The sequence below is a fragment of the Schistocerca nitens genome, chromosome 4 (assembly GCF_023898315.1).
Source record: "Schistocerca nitens isolate TAMUIC-IGC-003100 chromosome 4, iqSchNite1.1, whole genome shotgun sequence".
NCBI classification, from domain to species: Eukaryota; Metazoa; Arthropoda; class Insecta; order Orthoptera; family Acrididae; genus Schistocerca; species Schistocerca nitens.
Window position 1 is genome coordinate 106329711 of NC_064617.1, and position 22184 is coordinate 106351894.

General features: G+C 46.4%; 1 protein-coding gene and 1 pseudogene across 1 annotated transcript in view; both read left to right on the forward strand.

Annotated features, from left to right (window-relative positions):
- LOC126252140 (tyrosine-protein phosphatase Lar) overlaps positions 1 to 22184 on the forward strand; it is a 555880-nt gene that overhangs the window by 321517 nt on the left and 212179 nt on the right. The window lies entirely within an intron of this gene.
- Positions 18210 to 18327, forward strand: LOC126253787 (5S ribosomal RNA; annotated as a pseudogene).

Below are 22184 nucleotides of genomic sequence, written 5' to 3' on the forward strand. Positions count from 1 at the left end.
TAGCGTTGCGTCAACGCACAGTGACGCACAAAGAGCTGTCTCGCCTCTCTATACTACCGCGAAAGCGGGCTTTCCGGATGATAGACATCACCACACGGCTACAATGGAAAGCGAAACCCGTCTAACAATATTGTGCAAGAGCTGGTGCGCAGAATTCTACGGGACGAGATTTTGTTGGGAGGATCCCAAGCAGTTGTTAGAGTGCCGTTAATGCTCATAGTATATGCAAATGATTTAATGGATAACGTCGAAAACACCGAGGTGAGGTACAGTTCGAGATGAACAGAGTGTGCCCGCGTAATCGATCAGTAATAGATCTGAAACTTCCTGGCAGATGAAAACCGTGTGCCAGACCGGGACTTGAACTCAGGACCATTGCTCTACCGACTAAGCTACCCAAGCACTATTCACAACCTGCCCTCATGGCGGAAGTTAAACTGTGAGGACGCGTCGTGTGTCGTTCTCGGAAGAGCACTCGCCTGCGAAACGCATAGGTCCGGGGTTCAAGTCCGGTCACAGTTTTAATCTGCCAGGGAGTTTCGTATCAACGCACACTCCGCTGCAGAGTGAAAATTTCATTCTGGAACGCTCCCACAGGCTGCAGCTAAGCCATGTCGCCGCAATATCCTTTCTTTCGGGAGTACTAGTCCCACAACTTAAGCAGGATAATTATGAAGTTTGGAAGGAGGAGATGAGATACTGTCGGAAGTACACCTTTGATGACGGGGGCGTGAGTGGTGCTCGTGTAGTGCAGAAGGTAGAGCACTTGCCCGCGAAAGGAAAAGGTCCTGGTCACAGTTTTAACCCACCAGGAATTTTCATATCAGCGCACGTTCCGCTGCAGAATGAAAAGTTCATTCCGGAAAGTAATGGATCTCTTCGCCTTAGGCTAAATGACAAGCACCTTCGTCCTGTCTCAAGGTGCGAAAGCATGAGACATTCCTGATGCAGCTGATGTAAATATCGGTTATTCCAGAGGAGTACGCTAGGCGTGGGCACTATTTTGTTTCCATATTCATCCACAACAGCACTAACACAACGATAAACTATGCTGCAGAAGCACTGGCCCTTGTCATCGACACATGCAGATACAAGACAGTCTACCGAAAGGCAGGTATACGCCCACTATGATCTGACAAGAAAGCGGTGCGGAAGCGAGCAAAGTGTATGAGATTGACTGCAACGTAAAAACGAGCCGCTGGTTAAGAATTATGCCTGCATTAAAGCATTCGAATATATTTGTTAAGCTTACCCATTGTGGACCTTCAATTTGCCTCTGTGGTTAAAGTAGCCGATGGGTTGGCTCAAATGGTTCAAATGGCTCTGAGCACTATGCGACTTACCGTCTGAGGTCATCAGTCGCCTAGAACTTAGATCTAATTAAACCTAACCTAACACATCCATGCCCGAGGCAGGATTCGAACCTGCGACCGTAGCGGTCGCTCGGCTCCAGACTGTAGCGCCTAGAACCGCACGACCACTCCGGCCGGCGCCGATGGGTTGTATTTAGACTGCGCCGAGTCGTATTATAATATTTTTCAAAAAATGTTATTCCCTCCCTAGCTTTCGAGAAACTGCAGGCTCATCCTAGTACAGTGGGTATTGAAGGGTAAAGCCCTAACCAATCCGAAGATTGGTCTGAACAACACAGTCCTTTACGAGGCATGGTCCTGTTGGACGTGGTGTGCCGTTACCTTCCCATTTGAATCGACTTATTAGTCAGTTATAGGGAGCGCTACATATGATGCAACTCAGAAACACTGCCAGCGGTGAAGGAAGTGATAGGTAGATTAAAATCTTCGGAATGATCAGTGGGACCTCTGATCCATCGTTCGGCGCTTGTAACCCACCGAGGCATACTAGAAGTACTTCATGTTTTGTGCCAGTTGCAGCTAGGGCTGTGACGTTATTTTGTTTATTAATTTTCATTCTATACAGGAAACAGGAATGAGGACATGACACGCCCTTCCCACAAACACACATTCGAATGCAATCATACAGAAAAAGGAATTGAACATATGGCATGAAAGGAAGAGACAGGGAGAGAGAGAGAGAGGATGAGTGGGACAGAGGGGAATGGAGGGGGTGAGGATGAGGGAGAAAGAAATAGGTAGAGGGGTCGAAAAGGGTGGGAGAGAAATGGAGCCAGACGAGAGAGAGAAAGAGAGAGAACACGAGCGAGAGAGAGAGAGAGAGGATGAGTGGGACAGAGGGGAATGGAGGGGGTGAGGATGAGGGATAAAGAAATAGGTAGAGGGGACGAAAAGGGTGGGGTGGAGGGAGAGAAATGGAGCCAGACGAGAGAGAGAGAGAGAGAGAGAGAGAGAGAGAGAGAGAGAGAGAGAGAGAGGGAGGATGAGTGGAATGGTGTGAGGATGAGGCATAAAGAAATATGTAGAGGGGACGAAAAGGGTGGGGTGGAGGGAGAGAAATGGAGCCAGATGAGAGAGAGAGAGATACAGAACATGAGAGAGAGAGAGAGCGAGAGAGAGAGGGGGGGGGTTGGAATTGTGACAAGGGGATGAACGAAAACGTGATGAGTGGGAGTAAAGGACGGTAAACAGCGAAGAGGGAGCAAGAAGAGAGATAGCAGGTATGTGGCACAGCAGTTGGTTAGGAGGGGAAAAGGTTTGTGACACGGCAGTGTTCCAGGGGGACGGGGGACAGATAAAGGAAAGAGGATAAGAATGAGAATTGGAATACATCGGAATGTAAAGCGTACAATAGCCTATGATAATGGCAGGCAGCGGAACACGGGGCGTGGCGGAGCACGAAGGGCTTATAATGGGACAGGAATTACCATAAAATATACAGTCAATAACCGGATGGAGAGAAAACGGCGAAGCACCGGGAGCGATGCGCCGCTGTTTACCGAACGGGCTGCCATCAATCACAGCGCCGAGGGACGTAAACCAGATATCAACGAACAATAGCCGCGCAACATTAGGCAGCGCCGGCCACATTTAATGCAGTCGCACGCGCGCCAGCCATAAAACGGCCGCGCGTCAAGCCGAACTGACACCCGTGTCACCGCCCGGCTCTGCGCACGCGTCAAAAACTACACGCCGCTTATGGACGGCCACTGTGTGCGGACTTTATTACGGCAGCCTTCACGCATTCTGGCTGCTGAAGTCAATACCTATCGGATACGAGGAATCGACGAGCCCACTGAAAAGCTAATCAACGAATGGTAGGTGCGGATATCAACAGTAATGATTACTGTACTTTGCGGATGCTGATATCCGCGGGTATGTCTATCGGTATCCGCAATAATTTTTCATCTACATCTACATTTACATGATTACTCTGCAATTCACATTTAAGTGCTTGACAGAGGGTTCATCGAACCACAATCATACTATCTCTCTACCATTCCACTCCCGAACAGCGCGCGGGAAAAACGAACACCTAAATCTTTCTGTTCGAGCTCTGATTTCTCTTGTTTTATTTTGATGATCATTCCAGCCTATGTAGGTTGGGCTCAACAAAATATTTTCGCATTCGGAAGAGAAAGTTGGTGACTGAAATTTCGTAAATAGATCTCGCCGTGACGAAAAACGTCTTTGCTGTAATGACTCCCATCCCAACTCGCGTATCATATTTGCCACACTCTCTCCCCTATTACGCGATAATACACAACGAGCTGCCCTTTTTTGCACCCTTTCCATGTCCTCCGTCAATCCCACCTGGTAAGGATCCCACACCGCGCAGCAATATTCTAACAGAGGACGAACGAGTGTAGTGTAAGTTGTCTCTTTAGTGGACTTGTTGCATCTTCTAAGTTCCTGCCAATGAAACGCAACCTTTGGCTCGCCTTCCCCACATTATTATCTATGTGGTCTTTCCAACTGAAGTTGTTCGTAATTTTAACACCCAGGTACTTAGTTGAATTGACAGCCTTGAGAATTATACTATTTATCGAGTAATAGAATTCCAACGGATTTCTTTTGGAACTCATGTGGATCACCTCACACTTTTCGTTATTTAGCGTCAACTGCCACCTGCCACACCATACAGCAATCTTTTCTAAATCGCTTTGCAACTGATACTGGTCTTCGGATGACCGTACTAGAGGCTAAATTACAGCATCATCTGCGAACAACCTAAGAGAACTGCTCAGATAGTCAACCAGGTCATTTATATAGATCAGGTCCCAGGACGCTTCCCTGGGGAACACCTGATATCACTTCAATTTTACTCGATGATTTGCCGTCTATTACTACGAACTGCGACCTTCCTGACAGGAAATCACGAAACCAGTTGCACAACTGAGACGATACCCCATAGGCCCGCAGCTTGATTAGAAGTCGCTTGTGAGGAACGGTGTCAAAAGCTTTCCGGAAATCTAGAAATACGGAATCAACTTGAGATCCCCTGTCGATAGCGGCCATTACTTCGTGCGAATAAAGAGCTAGCTGCGTTGCACAAGAACGATGTTTTCTGAAACCATGCTGATTACGTATCAATAGGTGATTCATATTGTTTGAATACAACATATGCTCCAAAACCCTACTGCAAACTGACGTCAATGATATAGGTCTGTAGTTCGATGGATTACTCCTACTACCCTTCTTAAACACTGGTGAGACCTGCCTCTTAATTAAAATTTAAAGGAACGTGTCAATGTCACGGTTTTCGTCTACTTGAATAAAATACTACCGACATAATAACCAGTAAATCCCCGATTCTTAAAGAAGCAATGCGTAAAGTAAGTTCAAATTTCTGATTACTTTATATACTGAAGAGCCAAAGAAACTGCTACACCTGCCTTATATCGTGTAGGGCCCCCGCGAGCGCGCAGAAGTGCCACAACACGTTGCGGCATGGACTCGAATAACGCCTGATGTAGTAATGGAGGCAACTGACACCATGAATCCTGCAGGGCTGTCCATGAATACGAGAGCGTGGAGATCTGTTCTGGACAGCACGTTGCAAAGCATCCCATATTTGCTCAATAATGCTCATGTCTGGTGAATTTCAAAGCCAGCGGAAGTGTTGAAACTCAGAAGAGTGTTCCTGGAGCCACTCTGTAGCAATGTAGCAATTCTGGACGTGTGGACTGACGCATTGTCCTGCTGGAATTGCCCAAGTCCGTCGGAAAGCACAATGGACATGAATGGATGCAGATGATCAGACAGGATGCTTACGCACGTGTCACCTGTCAGAGTCACATCTAGACGTATCAGGGGTCCCGTATGTCGAAGCTTGTGAAATTGCTGCAGATTTCAATGCTGGGCCATCTAAAAACCCTACCACAACAAAGGTCAAAAATTAATTATTCACGCTGCTAAATATTGCATTTTCGGGCAACAGCAAAGTTATATTGTGTGGCAGTGTCACTAGAGCACAGTTAATAAAGTCATTTCTTGAAATAATGGATAAACTAGGCACTCATCTTTTCGTGTTTCCCACGCTGGTCTCGTTGTAAACTCATGGCTCAATCGTCGAAATTCTTGGTAGTGATATTCCAAACTCGGATGCAAAGAGGCCTGGGTGTTATTCTGCGATATTCAAAAGTGTTATAGATGTGTTTCATGAACCATTCTTGAAGATGAAACTTTTGCAAGTTAGGACAATGGTGATGTTAAAATAGTAATCAGCACTCCGAATGTAAGTTACACTTCTTTTTTTCATTACTTTTGTTGCAATATCACGTAACTCGTTCCAAAACATCACTTCACAATATAAAACATACTTGAAAATATCTTCCTTACTGTTAAAGTTCCCATTTCATAAACTGACTACAATTTGCGTCTTTTTAACATGACTACCAAAGCTTGACACTCTAATAACCGCTTACGCGCCCAAAAATCAGAGTTACAAGCATGTCAAAGATTATAGTGACAAAAGAAAGAATACACATAAGAATAATATCATTGCAATATATACATATCGATGTATCGAAGTACCTCTACATTAATGAAATCAAATCTGAATGTTGTCACAGAAATATGTTAACTATTTTACAGAAACACAGTAGAATATTGCTGGTATCGAAAGGTTGAGGTGAGGTGCCGTAATGGTTACGTAATTCAAGTACCATTACAGCCATCAACAAGTGTCAGCGTGCAAAGCATTCAATGAAACTTCATCGATATGGCTTTCTGAGCCGAAGGCCCACTATTGTGCATTCCGACGGACTTGGGAAATTCGAGCAGGACAGTGCGACAAAAAAATGGTTCAGATAGCTCTGAGCACTATGCGACTTAACTTCTGAGGTCATCAGTCGCCTAGAAAATGGAACTAATTAAACCTAACTAACCTAAGGACATCACACACATCCATGCCCGAGGCAGGATTCGAACCTGCGACCGTCGCGGTCGCGCGGTTCCAGACTGTATCGCCTAGAACCGCACGGCCACTCCGGCCGGCGACAATGCGACACCCTACACGTCCAGAATTCCTACATTGCTACAGAATGGCTCCAGGAACACTCTTCTGAGTTTAAACATTTCCGCTGGCCACCAAACTCCCCAGACGTGAACATTATTGAGCATATGTGGCATGCTTTGAAACGTGCTGTTCAGAAGAGATCTCCACCACCTCTTACTCTTACAGATTTATTGACAGTCCTGCAGTATTCATGGTGTCAGTTCCCTCCAGACATTAGTCGAATCTATGCCACGTCTAGATGCGGTACTTCTGCGTGCTCGCGGGTGTCCTACATGATATTAGGCAGGTGTACCAGTTTCTTTGGGTCTTCATTGTATAAGAATAATAGAAAGACCCTTAGACATATTTCAGGATGGCGACAAAAATGTACCGGACGTGTTTCCTTACTTTGTACTTGGTTCAGCAATAAATCTGTGGAGAACAGAAGAAGTCGTTCTAGACTTAAGTTTGCAGGACTTGTGCAGGGGTGAGGGGGGGGGGGGGGGAGCTGTAGAAGGGTGGCAGAAAGAAGAAGATGCAAGGACAGAAGCGGGCGCTGTTCGAAACGAGGCCTTCACCCCGGAGCGGCGTAGAGAAAGTAGATTGTAGCGGATTGCCGGGCCCTCTCGACGTGCTTTCCTCGCTGCTGGCCCACTGCCGCCCTCCTTGGCGCGGGCAACTCGGTTGATCCAGCGGATTTTTATGCCGGCTCGGCTCCGGCTGCCGCGTGTAACTCATACTTGTCGGCCTGTTTTTTATACAGGAAACAGCTTTTTTCCCCCGTATCGAAAAGCTGTAAAAATTTATGCGGGACGGACTTTTTAATGTCCTTTTACGGCGCACTAAAACATTCGTTTACGAGTAGGGGGCGAGTAAGTGGACCAGAAGTTTAAATACCGGCGAGTCGCTGGTGGGAGGAAGCGCCGTTTGCTGTTTCACTTGGACCGGCGGCGGCCCTGCGAGCGTGCACCTCGTCGGCAATTCAATCCGCGCGCGCGCCCTTCCCTATAAAACCCACGGCGCGCCGCCCGTCTCCGCCGTTATAATTCGGAGCATTGAGAGCTTTTAGTGCGGCCGACAGGGGCATCATGAAGGTCGTAAAAGCTTCCTTGCAGCGGAACGGCGCAGGGAACTGCCGTGTGGGTCGCTGACGGCTCCGCTATTCTGTTTCCGCTACCGCTGGCTGCGGTAACGTAATTACACCTGTGTTTTATTGTGTACGGATTGTAAGGCAACTGCAACCTCTGCCGGAGGTCGATAGATTTTTGTAAAGCGTAGCTATTACCGCCGAGTCTGTGGAGGAGATAGGTGCACTGGAATGACAGGGGCACCAACCACGCACAGGTTTCGCCATTCGCCCTGATACGTTGCCGTGACTGGTACCAGCTGACCAATCAGTAAAATTTTATATTTGCGTGTGATTGATTTTCTCTTTGTTCCAAAGATCGTTGTTGTTGTTGTTGTTGTTGTTGTTGGTGGTGGTGGTGGTGGTGATGGTGGTGGTGGTTGCTGTGGTGGAGGTTGTGGTGAGGGTATTGTCTTCTGTCAGAAAACACCTTTGATGCAGCTGCCCACGTTAGCCTACCTTTGCAAGCCTGTCTACCTTCATCTCCGTTCACAACTATGTTTTTGGCAGAAGGTTCATAGACGCACTTTCAGACTATTTTTCGACTTTTCCACACTGTAATAGCACGTCAGAAAAATGAACAGCTAAAAGTTTCCGTGCGAGCTCTGATTTCTATGTTGTTTTATTACGATGCTTATTTCTACCTATGTACGAGGGGTCACTCCAAAAGACATGCACACTATTTTTGTAAAAATACAGTTTTCATTCTGCATGTGTGAAAGTTTTCAGTGTGTAGACACATCCTTCCCGCTTGTTTTCAAACTTAGTTCAACCCCTTTCCCGTGAGTGGCGCCGTCACGTCATGTCTTCAAGATGGCTGCTACACTTGACGTTCGTCAGAAGCAACGTGCTGTCATAGAATTCCTGTGCTGTGAATACGAGACAGTGCGAAACATCCACAAGAGGTTGAAAAATGTGTATAGAGATGCTGCTGTCGATAGCAGTACAGTTAGTCGGTGGGCAAGCAGGTTACGTGATGAAAGCGGGCAGGGCAATATCGGGGATTGTCCTCGCAGCGGCAGACCTCGTACTGCACAAACTCCAGACAATGTGCAGAGAGTTAACGAATTGGTGACTGCTGACATATGCATCACAGTAAATGAATTGTCACGCTACGTTGGGATAGGGGAAGGAAGTGTTTGCAGAATACTGAAATTGTTGGCGTTAAAAAAGGTTTGTGTCTGGTGGCTCACAAAGAAACAAGAAAAACGGTATGCAGCGAATTTTTGGAACAGTATGAGAATGGTGGAGATGAATTTCTTGGAAAAATTGTGACAGGTGCTGAAACATGACTTCATCATTTTCACCAGAGACGAAGAGGCAATCAATGGAGTGGCATAATGCAAATTCACCGAAGAAAAAAATTCAAAACCACACCTTCTGCTGGAAAAGTTATGGCTACGGCGTTTTTCGATTGCGAAGGACTCTCGCTTGTGGACATCATGCCAAGTGGAACCACCATAAATTCTGATGCATATGTGACGACACTGAAGAAACTTCAAACTCGACTGAGTTGTATTTGACCACATCGGAAAAAGCAGGATGTTTTGCTGTTGGACGACAATTCCACGTATGTCACAAAACCATGGAAGCGGTCACAAAACTCGGATGGGCAACACTGAAACACCCGTCTTACAGTCCTGACCTGGCTCCATGTGACTATCATCTCTTTGGGAAACTGAAAGACTCTCTTCGTGGAACAAGGTTTGAAGATGATGACTCCCTTGTGCACTCTGCCAAACAGTGACTCCGACAGGTTGGTCCAGAATTTTACCGTGCGGGTATACAGGCGCTGGTTCCAAGATGGCGTAAAGCAGTTGAGAGGGATGGAAATTATGTGGAGAAATGAAAATATTGTTTCTAAAGGATGTATCTACACACTGTAAAACTGTCAAACATGGAGAGTAAAAGATGGATTTAAAAAAAAATAGTGTGCATTTCTTTTGGAGTGACCCTCGTACATCCATATACTGTATGTAATCCACGTGCCACCTGTACTGTGCATTCGTGGTTGGTATTTCGTACCAATATAATCGATTTTATTTCCTAACAGCGGAGTGTCCGGCGTTGTTTACAATCTTCTATTCGTCCATCTCTTCTTGGCCCTCCTTCTGTCCATCTTCACCACTCCCGCTGTCTGCCCACATCTTCCACTCTGTCCATCTCTTCCTGCCCCCTCACTCTGCCAATCAGCTCCTCCCCTCCCCCTTTCATCCATCTGCTTTTCTCCATCTCTTCCACCCCCTCTAATTTCACCTCCTATCCCTCTCTTTGCCATTCTACCCCTTCCCCACCCCCCACCCCCACCCAGTTCATCACCTCCCCTTTGCTTTCTATCTTCTCCTCACTCCTTTCTCTATCCATCTCCTCCCCTATCTCTGTCCATTTCCTACTGCTGTGTGTCCATTCATCTCCTCCTCCGCCATCTCTCTGTCTTCCTTTCCCTGTCTGTGCCCATCTCCTCCTCACCCATCTCTCTGTCCATCTCCACCTCTCCACTTCCTCTGTCCATTTCCCTTATCTCTATCCATCTCCACCTATCTGTGCGTCTCCTCGTTCCTCCTCGCTGTCTATCCAGCTCCTTGTCGTCCCTTCTCTCTCCACGTGACGACACTCATGTGCCGCGCGGCCTGAGGTGCCTTGCCACGGTTAGCGCGGCTCCCCCCTGTCGGAGGTTCGAGTCCTCCCTCGGACATGGGTGTGTGTGTTGTCCTTACCGTAAGTTAGTTCAAGTTCGATTAGTGTGTAAACCTAGGGACAGATGACCTCAGCAATTTGGTCCCATAGGAACTTTCCACAAATTTTCCAACTCTCATCTCAGTAGAATCCTGATGTTTCTTATCCGTGCAGTATTTCTTTCCAGACTGTAACTAATATGTATCGAAATCGTTCCCGGGGTTTAGGATGAGCTTTACCCGTGGCTTTGCTCGCATACGCACGTGCGAGAGACATTACGCATATACTTCACATATTTCACGTGTTTTTGTACGCGTAATGTAATTGTATCTCTAGCGAATTTCGCGCTACAGTTTCTTTTTCAAACAGGTTAATACTTATGACGTAGTATCTCCTTATGCAGGCGTTGTATAGTGATATACTTGTGCGGGTACATCCAGTGGTATATGTGCCTACTATGAGTGAAATGCAAATGCAAAGAAGTAGCAAAGAAATAGTAAATTAAAACGTCAGGCATTGTGCCGTAGTTTCTCACGCATCTCAAAAAACGTCATATCTCCTGAATAATTATATATCTTTGTAGCTACATACGGGGGGAAAAGTGGATACTGTCTGCGAAAATTGTTGCGAATAGAGTGAGTAGCAAAGAAGTAATAAATTTAACGTCTTGTATGATGCGCCAGTTTTTCACGCATTCATTGTTTATGACGCCATATCTTCTAAAATAAGTGTGGTAAAATGAAGTAATTTTTCTGGTACATTCAGTGGAATATGTGAGTACTGGACAAAATGTATCACGAATACAGCGTATAGTAAATAAGTAATAAATTAAATCTTCGTTCTACTTGTGGCAGTTTTACTGTATGAACAGCGAAAATGTATTAAGCCATAAACGTTTTGCCTTTCATCACATTGTGTTGTCAGCGAGAATACCCATACTCTAGTCATCCAGTATTTGAGAATGAGATCACTTTACAGACCTGCAAAATGCACCTTATATGAAAAACGTATGTTTGTGGGGGGTGTCCAGATACTTTTGATCACATAGTGTATGTCTTTCTCCATACGCGTTCAACTTCATACTGACGCGACACACTCGTATCGGGTCGTTCTCAAGTGCATGTCCTCGAAAAGTGGACAATCAGAGACCAGAAAAGGCATCTCTTCCTATAAGCTCGATCTCTGAAAGCCAATGGAAGAGGAGAGGACGTATTTGTCAGTAGACTATGCACCCAGCGCGTGGTTCGACGCAGTGTGTGTCGCCAATTTCAGTTTATCCCACATTGCTCACCATTACAGCGCCCGTATAGTCCAGTGCTTGACTGGAATAGCTGTCCTCCAATAAACCCACATCTTGTTTGGCGGAGCTCACCGCATGGCCAGCGACCCATAAGTACTCGATAACGATTTTATTTACAACGCAACTGTGTTAAAGATGCGTAGCTAGCACGTCAGGCGAGTTCCATAAAATGTTGCGCTGTGTGCTCTAGTACACTTCAACGCCAAACCCATGTACTTTTCACCGTTCGGATAAGCAACCCGCGTTGCAGTGTTCCGCCAGTAAGCAGTGTGCGAGATTTCATGTGCGATATGTTGTGTGCTGTCCAGGAAGTAAAGTTCGGTCCCTAAATATCCGGGCGCCTACGGGAGGCTGGACAGCAAATCCAGTGGTGCCGCGCCGCGGTCTCCGCTGTAAGCAGTCGTGTTTATGACTGGCGCCAAACAGCGCCATAATAACAGCAACAGCTTGTTCCGCCGGACCGGGCGTTGAGAGCTGCACCCCCCCCCCCCCCCCCCACTTGTGTTCTTTACGATCCCACTCTCTCTCACTCTCCCTCTTTCCCTCCCCCACGCCGCGTCACATCTGCTGCTGCGGGCCGGCTCTGCAGAGGTTTTACTGTCGAATTAACATACGTCGGCGGCCGCTACAGTCTTCTACACTGGCGTTGAGTCTTCCGCCCTGCTACCAGTCGCTGTCGTCGTGTAACCAACTGACTTCGCCGCTTCCGAGAGCCTGCTGTGGTAATCAGGCCAGTGCAGAGTGGGACAAAACACGCAAGAGTGTATTTATTTGGCCTCCAGCTCCACAGTTATTTAGTCAGCTACATTGATGTGTAATATGCCTACAATTACTTACTTACGCGCTGTGTTTACAGTGAAGTTTGGATGATCTTGTGCTCTATGACGTGTCTGATGCACCTCTCCACGATCGCCTACCCTGCGCAAGCCTTTTCAATATACATAACTATTGCAATCCATATCCATTTGGACTTGTTTACTGTGGTCAAGCCGAAATCTTTTTCTATAATTTTTACCCTTCCCTCCATCTCGATTCCATTAACAAACTAAAGATTCTTTAAGCTTCAGGATGAGACCTATCAACCCATCCCTTCTTTTAGTCACGTTGTGCAATAACTTTATTTTTCCCTTAGTTCGATTCGCTACTTCGTCTTCAGTTATTCGACGTAGGGCACCTTATTTTCGACATTCGTCTGTGTGGGCGACTTTCAAATGGTTCAAATGGCTCTGAGCACTATGGAACTTAACATCTGAGGTCATCAGTCCCCTAGAACTTAGAACTACTTAAACCTAACTAACCTAAGGACATCACACACATCCATGCCCGAGGCAGGATTCGAACCTGCGACCGTAGCGGTCGCGCGGTTTCAGACTGAAACGCCTAGAAGCGCTCTGCCACACCGGCCGGCTGGGCGATTTTCGAATTGTTTGAATCGTGTACCGTCCACCTTTCATCAGACAAACACTTCCAGAACAGACTTTCTAACACTTAAGTTTATATGAATAACTGGAGTCAAAGGAATTGAAAGGAAACTGGATGGGAAAGAGAAAGGAATCAAACAATGACTTCCAGCCGCACAGGGCGCTACGGCAATGCAAAGGTGAGAGTTGAACATTTCTGGCGGACTGAGACTCGAACCTGGAGCCTTTGCTTGTCTAGAAAAGTTGCCTTGACTGCCTCGGTCATCCCGACGCTCTTCCTTCCAGACCCAAACAACCAGCTTCCCGCTCGCCGCACCTTAAGGGATTCCCGCCCATTATCCCCCTACTCGCAGATGCATCATTACGGTAGGAGTTCAGGCGTTGCTTGTGCATTACCACGAAACTGTATCACCAAACAGCCGTCGCGGCCATAGAATTAAAGAGTGGTGACTGTTGAATCAGACGTGTCTGACAGAACGAAAAAATGTTCAAATGTGTGTGAAATCTTATGGGACTTTACTGCTAAGGTCATCAGTCCCTAAGCTTACACACTACTTAACCTAAATTATCCTAAGGATAAACACACACACCCATGCCCGAGGGAGGACTCGAAACTCCGCCGGGACCAGCCGCACAGTACGTGCCTGCAGCGCCTAGACCGCTCGGCTAATCCCGCGCGGCTCTGACAGAACAAACATCAGTCACGTCTATTACTTAAATTTATATTCGATGTTAACAAATTTATCTTGCCGTTACCTGTCTGTATATTATATCCTCTCTGCTTCGGCCATCGTCAGTTATTTTGCCACCCAATTAGCAGAATGGGTCTTCTACTTTCAGTGTCTCACTTCCTAATTTCATTCTCTCAGCATCAACTGAATTGATTTGACTACAAGCCATTACCCTTACACGTTTTTATGTTCACCTTATGACCCATTTTCAAGAAACTGTCCGTCCTGTTCAGCCGCTCATGTAAAGCCTTTGCCGCATCTGACAGAATTACAATGCCGTCGGCAAACCGCAAAGTTTTTGTTCCTTCTCATTTAATTACATATTTATAATCTTTCGCATATTTTTTTATATCATCATATTCTTAAAATATGAGTAGACCCATGACACGATTATCATCACTGTTCGGCAGTACCAGTAGTGACTAAATTATTAGTATGACGATTGAGTGTCACTATTTATTGAATAAATTTTTCGCATTGAAAACTGTAATGTATGTGGAGGTATTGCTAATAGCAGCTTTCTTTCCTCCACTACCATACACCCATATTGTAAATAAGGAAGGTTGCAATTACTGTTCTGATAACTTACGTTCTCTATACACGAGTAGCATTTCTACACTCTTCTCATTGCTGTACACAGTACTCACACAAACCTTCTTCTGAGAGTGGTTAACTGAATAACCGATGCGCATTTTCCTCGTATTTCCGTTTGTTTGCTACAACTCCAGCAAGTGGGCGAGTTACGTTACCACGGGTACCCGCTCAATTCGCTAGTACAGGATAGCCGAAGTAATTTTTGTGTTAAATTTTGAATAACGTCATATTTACGTGACTGGTTTGCTGTGACACGTTTCCGAACAGATCTAGAGGAGAGGAAGTGAATTACAGAATAAAAAATATAGGGTGCTATTAAAAAAAAGACGTACCGCAGACCATATCTTCGTAATGATAAAGTTACAATAAAGCAATCATGCTGGTTAATATCCCTCTGGTAGCCGAACATTTGCTTGATACATTTATTAGTTATTTGGGGAGACTAAAATAAATGGGATGCCCTGTATATTTTATTTATTCATTTAACCTTATCTGATTAGGGCCACGAGGCCCCCTCCTACATCGGACCAGGATTTCGCACGTACATTTTTTTTTACATCATAGTTTTCTTACAAATAACAATTTTAGCATGGCAAATAGTATTAAAATGTTTTAATGGCAGTATGAGTAAGTAATACTGACTTCGAACTAATAATATAGTTCATACTGGCAGTACTTGTACTACTGCAGCTGCTGCCACTAATAGTGGTAATATTACTACTACTAATAGTAAAAACTACGTTAATAACAATGATAGTGACATATTAAAAATGAATTTATATGTGTACAAGATAGATGTTTTCTGATATCGCCAGTTCTGGGGAAAGAAAATTTGAGAAGACTCCACCAGCTAAGAATACTAGGAAATGAGGAAGATTTGGTTGGAAAGAAGGATGTACAAAGGTGGTGAGTGCGCGCGGGGACTGGTAATCTTTATCGTTGCTTTAGTAGATATGTCACTAAAGGTCTTCTGAAGCTAGAGATGTTATTCAGTTCTCTGATATAATGCGAGCGTTTGCTCCAGAGTCGGGTCCCAGCTACTGAGGACTTCGAGAAAGTGACTGCACGATAGAATGGGACAGAAAGGCTTTTGCTCTGATGGGAACGGGTGTTGTTCAGGTAAGAGCATTAAAGTGGTTCAAATGGCTCTAAGCACTATGGGTCTTAACATCTGAGGTCATCAGTCTCCTAAACTTAGAACTACTTAACCTAACTAACCTAAGGCCATCACACACCTCCATGTCCGAGGCAGGATTCGAACCTGCGATCATAGCAGCAGCGCGGTTCCGGACTGAAGCGGTTCTAGGCGCTGCTGCTACGGTCGCAAGTTCAAATGGCCACAGCGGCCGGCTAAGAGCGTTAAAGTCGAGGGGAGGTGTAGGGGATAGTGTTCGTTGGTAACACAATAGAGGTCCATATAATGCTAAAACACGATCAAAGAGTCGAACATCGTTGGTGTAACGAAGACAAGCATTCATAATCAATTGTAAGTGCCGTGAGCTTTCCGGAGAAAGGCCATGCAAGAAAACATAGCTGTAATCAATAATTTGAAGCATAAGCGTTTGTGCAAGGTGTGTTTATACGAACTAATGTTCTCCGTACTTACGATGAGCTCATTGGTTCAAATGGTTCTGAGCACTATGGGACTTAAGATCTGAGGTCATCAGTCGCCTAGAACATAGAACTACTTAAACCCAACTAACCTAAGGACATCACACACATCCATGCCCGAGGCAGGATACGAACCTGCGACCGTAGTAGTCGCGCGGTTTCGGACTGAAGCGCCTAGAACCTCTCGGCCACCGCGGCCGGCTGATGAGCTCATTAAAACAGTGTATAGTGAGGTGTAAAAGTCATGGGACCTCCTAATATTGAGCCATGCTGCCTCTATAGTCGTCCATAATTGCGAAAGCGTTGCCGGCGCAGGATTTTGCGCACGAACTGACCCCTCGATAGTGTCCCATGAATGTTCTACGGGATTCATGTCGGGTGATCTGGACGCCCAAATCATTCTCTCGAACTGTCCAGCATGTTCTTCAAACCAATCGCGAACAGCTGTGGCCGGTGACATAAAAATTCCATCGTTATTTGGGAACGTGAAGTCCATAAATGGCTGCAAATGGTCTCCAAGTAGCCGAACATACGCAGAGGACGCAGTTTATTGCATGTAAACACAGCCCACACTAGTATGGAGCCACCACTAACTTGCACAGTAGCTTGTTGACAACTTCGAGAGGGCTGTGCCACACTCGAACCATCAGCCCTTACCAACAGAAGTCGGGACTCACGTGACCAGGGCACGGTTCTCCGATGTGGTCACTAGTGACCTAATGGATACGTTCGTTTCACGTCCCACATTGATTTTTGCAGTTAATTCACGCGTGTTGCTTGTTTGTTAGCACTGACAGTACTACGCAAACGCCGGTGCTCTCGGCCGTTAAGTGAAGGCCGTCGGCGACTGCATTATCCGAGGTGAGAGGTAATACCCGAAATTTGATATTCTCGGCACACTCTTGACACCTTGGATCTCGGAGCATTGAATTCCCTACCGATTTCCCAAATGGAATGTCCCATGCGTCTAGCTCCAACTACTATTCCGTGTTCAAAGTCGCCGGCCGCAGTGGCCGAGCGGTTCTAGGCGCTTCAGTCCGGAACCGCGCTGCTGCTACGGTCGCAAGTTCAAATGGCTCGGAGCACTATGGGACTTAACTTCTGAGGTCATCAGTCCCCTAGAACTTAGAACTACTTAAACCTAACTAACATAAGGACATCACACAGGGGCTGATGACCTCAGATGTTAAGTCCCATAGTGCTCAGAGCCATTTGAACATCACACACATCCATGCCCAAGGCAGGATGCGAACCTAACGGTCGCGCGGTTCCAGACTGAAGCGCCTAGAACCGCTCGGCCACTCCAGCTGGCGCCGCAGGCTCGAATCCTGCCTCGGTCATGGATGTGTGTGCTGTCCTTAGGTTAGTTGGGTTTAAGTAGTTCTAAGTCTAGGGGACTGATGACGTCAGATGTTGAGTCCCATAGTGCTCATAGTCATTTTTTGTGTTCAAAATCTGTTAATTCCTGTCGTGCGACGGTAATCTCGTCGGAAACTTTTTCACATGAATCAACTGAGCACAAATGATAGCCCCGCCAATGCGCTGCCTTTTTATACCTTGCGCGCGCATTATTACCGCCATCTGTATACGTGCATATCGTTATCCCATGACGTCTGTCTTCTCAGTGTATATCTGTTCCATCCAGCTAGAGTACGTTTTGTAGGGAATGGGCCACTCCGGCCCCCTTTCAGTGCTGCAGGCAGAGTGTGTATACCTGGCTATATAGGTGGAGGTGTCGCGGCAGGCTAGCACGGCACGCCAGGTCACGCATCCGCGGTCGCTATATTTCGCGGTAAGCCCCATAACGGCGCGCCGGGCACTCGTGTAAAATGAGAAATGGCCGACAATAAAGCGGCGCCTCCTTTCTGGCGGGCGGCGCCCTTAGCCGCCGCAAACTACCCATTACGGCCAGCACGCAGGCGCGGCAGCGTCTAATTTTCGAATTGCCGCGTCCTGTGATGGCGACGGCGATGGAGTCGGCGGGCACACTTTTAAGTACGTGCCGCGCTTCCCGAGCCAAACGAGCCCAAACTGGCCCGCTTTTATGGCTCCGGAGTGGCCCTAGACGGGACTGTCTCTGTACAGTAAATCCGGGGCGCCACTGGCAACCGCCTGCGGCCTACCACCATCTGGATCCGCATCCGCCTCTCCCGAACCACTTGCCGCCCGTCTCGCTGTTTATGATTTGCCGTCGGGACCACTCTCTTGAAATTGAATTAGGGGTCACTTATGTTCTAGAGTGTACCTGCTTAATATCATAAGCCATCTTGAAAGGTTCCTTCTCGTCCCGTTCGCACAACTTACGTAGCGTCTGGCAAATTTCTGCACTTATGCAGTAGGCAAAAATTATCAAAAATTATCCGTATATATTAGCGATGGGCAACGGCCTTGCCGCAGTGGATACACCGGTTCCCGTGAGATCACCGAAGTTAAGCGCTGTCGGGCGTGGTTGGCACTTCGATGGGTGACCATCCAGGCCGCCATGCGCGGTTACCATTTTTCGGGGTGCACTCAGCCTCGTGCTGCCAATTGAGGAGCTACTCGACCGAATAGTAGCGGCTTCGGTCAAGAATTCCATCTTACGACCGGGAGAGCTGTGTGCTGACCCCACGCCCCTCCTATTCGCATCCTCCTCCGAGGATGACACCGCGGTCGGATGGTCCCGGTAGGCCACTCGTGGCCTGAAGATGGAGTGCTTTTTATATATTAGCGATAGTATCCCACCAGCATATCGATGCATCGATATCACAATGGCAATATCGTGTGTCGATGTTTTTATTTGATATTATTTTTTTTCCACATTTTTTGATGAGGGGAAATACTGATGTAATCGGCGCTTGGCGCTACCAACAGAAACTGGAACGTTTAGTTTCAGTACGTACTTTTGACACTACAACTGCAAGATCGCTGGCGTTCGCAGACATGAAAAAACAGGGAAGTCGACAAGAAGCGTTCTGGAAAAATCCGATATGTGACGAAACCTAGCGATGGAGTACCCATCGAACAAGTTGTATTGTGCCATTTACATGCGGCTACCATTGCAAAGTGGTTATCGCTAAGCTTGAACATGCATTGTTTTCCTTTCAATGACTGCTCTGAGGGGGATAGAGAATATTGATCTACTGAATATGTAATAATAAAACAGTACTTAAATACGCAGCTGAAAATCCGGCAGTATATGTACAATCTGCAGCCGATATTTTTATAGGCAGGTACGTTTAAACTGTTTCCTTCGATATATCGTCGTCCAACATTTTTCGATACATCGAGAGCCTGTATTGACTTTAAACATCGACATCAGATTTCCGACATTTTTAAAAAATCGACAGTCCTATTCTGCACTCACTTAGCACCGTGCGTTGCGTGAGACCAGTTTTGGCGACGTAGTGCCCCGTAGATTGCCTCCGTAACGTTTGTTCACGGAACAGGATTATTTCTAGGCACTACTACCAACAGAGGTTGGGCAAAAATCTGGAAGGACAGCGGAAATGCGTGTTCGAACTTAATGCGGATGCTAAGCAAGCCTGCAGGTTGTGCTGTTGTATTTGACACGAGCGGCGCCTGTGCTGTTGTGACTGCATTATGTCGAAGCTCGGTGCTTCCGAACAACGGCAAATTGTTGGTGCTCGAACAGTGGATGCTTCCGTAACCAAAGTAACTGAAGTGTTCAGTGTTCGAAGAAGCACCTTATCAGGATTTATACTGCATACACGGAAAGCGGAAAGACTTATCTGCTACGTCACAACGCGGACGTTAAATGCGTGTTGACTGATCGTTACGGAAGGGCGTCGGGAGGATTGTGACGAAAAATAAAGAGGACGACTGCTGAAGAAGTCACTGCAGAACTGAATGTCGCACTCGCGAATTCTAACAGCACTAAAACGATAATAAGGGAGCTCCAGAAGCATGAAATTGAAAGGGCGATCTGGAATTCCAAAACCACTCGTCAGTGATGCAAATGCTCGTGACAGGAAAACATGGTGCCGAAGCCATAAGACCTGGAGTATGGAGAAATGAAAGAAAGTCACTTGGTCGGATGAATCTTGTGTGCGTATATTTCCAACTTCCAGACGAGTTTTTGTCCAAGAGTGAAACGTGGCGGGGATTCGGTAATAGGTTTGGCAGCCGTATCGTGGTTTTCCATCAGCCCAACTCTACAACGTTGCATTACTGTTGTTGTGGTCTTCAGTCCTGAGACTGGTTTGATGCAGCTCTCCATGCAACTCTATCCTGTGCAAGCTTCTTCATCTCCCAGTACCTACTGCAACCTACATCCTTCTGAATGTGCTTAGTGTATTCATCTCTTAGTCTCCCTCTACGATTTTTACCCTCCACGCTGCCCTCCAATGCTAAATTGGTGGTCCCTTGATGCCACAGAACATGTCCTACCAACCGATCCCTTCTTCTAGTCAAGTTGTGCCACAAACTCCTCCCCAATCCTATTCAATACCTCCTCATTAGTTATGTGATCTCCCCATCTTATCTTTAACATTCTTCTGTAGCACCACATTTCGGAAGCTTCTATTCTCTTCTTATCCTAACTATTTATCGTCCATGTTTCACTTCCAAACATGGCTACACTCCATACAAATACTTTCAGAAACGACTTCCTGACACTTAAATCTATACTCGATGTTAACAAATTTCTCTTCTTCAGAAACGCTTTCCTTGCGATTGCCATTATATCCTACTTCGACCATCATCAGTTATTTTGCTCCCCAAATAGCAAAAGTCCTTTACTGCTTTAAATGTCTCATTTCCTAATCTAATTCCGTCAGCATCACACTTAATTCGACTACATTCCATTATCCTCGTTTTGCTTTTGTTGATGTTCGTCTTATATCCTACTTTCAAGACACTGTCCAGTCCGTTCCGCTGCTCTTCCAGGTCCTTTGCTGTCTCTGACAGAATTACAATGTCATCGGCGAACCTCAATGTTTTTATTTCTTCGCCATGGATTTTAATACCTACTCCGAACTTTTCTTTTGTTTCCTTTACTGCTTGCTCTATATACTGTTTGAATAACATCGGGGATAGGCTACAACCCTGTCTCACTCCCTTACCAACCACTGCTTTCCTTTCATGCCCCTGTCCGCAGCTCGTGGTCGTGTGGTAGCGTTCTCGCTTCCCGCGCCCGGGTTCCCGGGTTCGATTCCCGGCGGGGTCAGGGATTTTCTCTGCCTCGTGATGACTGGGTGTTGTGTGATGTCCTTAGGTTAGTTAGGTTTAAGTAGTTCTAAGTTCTAGGGGACTGGTGACCATCGCTGTTAAGTCCCATAGTGCTCAGAGCCATTTGAACCATTTTTTTTTTTCATGCCCCTCGACTGTTATAACTGCCATCTGGTTTCTGTACAAATTGTAAATAGCCTTTCGCACCCTGTATTTTACCTCTGCCACCTTCAGAATTTGAAAAAGAGTATTCCAGTCAACATTGTCAAAAGCTTTCTCTAAATCTTGGAATGCTAGAAACGTAGGTTTGCCTTCTTAATCTATCTTCTAAGATAAGTCGTAGGGTCAATATTGCCCCACGTGTTTCAATATTTCTGCGGAATCTAAACTGATCTTATTACTACCAAGCATTATGCGACAATTTTGGCTGATCACTTCATCCCATGGTACAATGTTTGTTCCACGGTGTTGACACTGTGTTCCAAGACCACAGCTCGCATCGTCCATGACTGGTTTTGTGAGCACGATGATGGATTGTCGCATCTTCCCTGGGCGCCACAATCTCAGTATTACTGAGCCTTTGTAGTCTACTTGGAAGAGAAGAATGTGTGATGTCTGTCGGCATCCACAATTCTTACCTGAGTTGACGCTTGGGAATGTTTTGTGGGTGGATTGTGCTGCGTATACACAATGCGCTAAACAGTATCCTCTCACACGCAACTGATTAGTTTGATAGTTTCGATTACGGAATAGTCCTACACCAGGCTGGCAGAAATATGTGCTAGGAGTATTTTTGCGCCTTCTGTTACGTGCTAGAAGACGAATATTACTCAGAACAGCTAACAGCTGCATGAGGAACGCTGCCCGCAATATTATGGGCGCGCGACAGCCCTCACTAAGATTGTCGCGAATAGGTCGCGGATGTGAGTAGAAATGCATAAGATTGCATAAGATGAACCTGTAGGAAAGCAACCTAACGTCAGCCAGGGCGCTGGGAAGCAGGAGAGGTTGCGTTTTTGTGGCAAGGGACGCTGGAGCTACGTGACCAGCTACGACAGAATGATCTGGAAGGACGACAGGACAAGGGAGGCGCGCGTGATCGCGGGGGATTGCATCAGACGAGCCTATACAGGGTGTTACAAAAAGGTACGGCCAAACTTTCAGGAAACATTCCTCACACACAA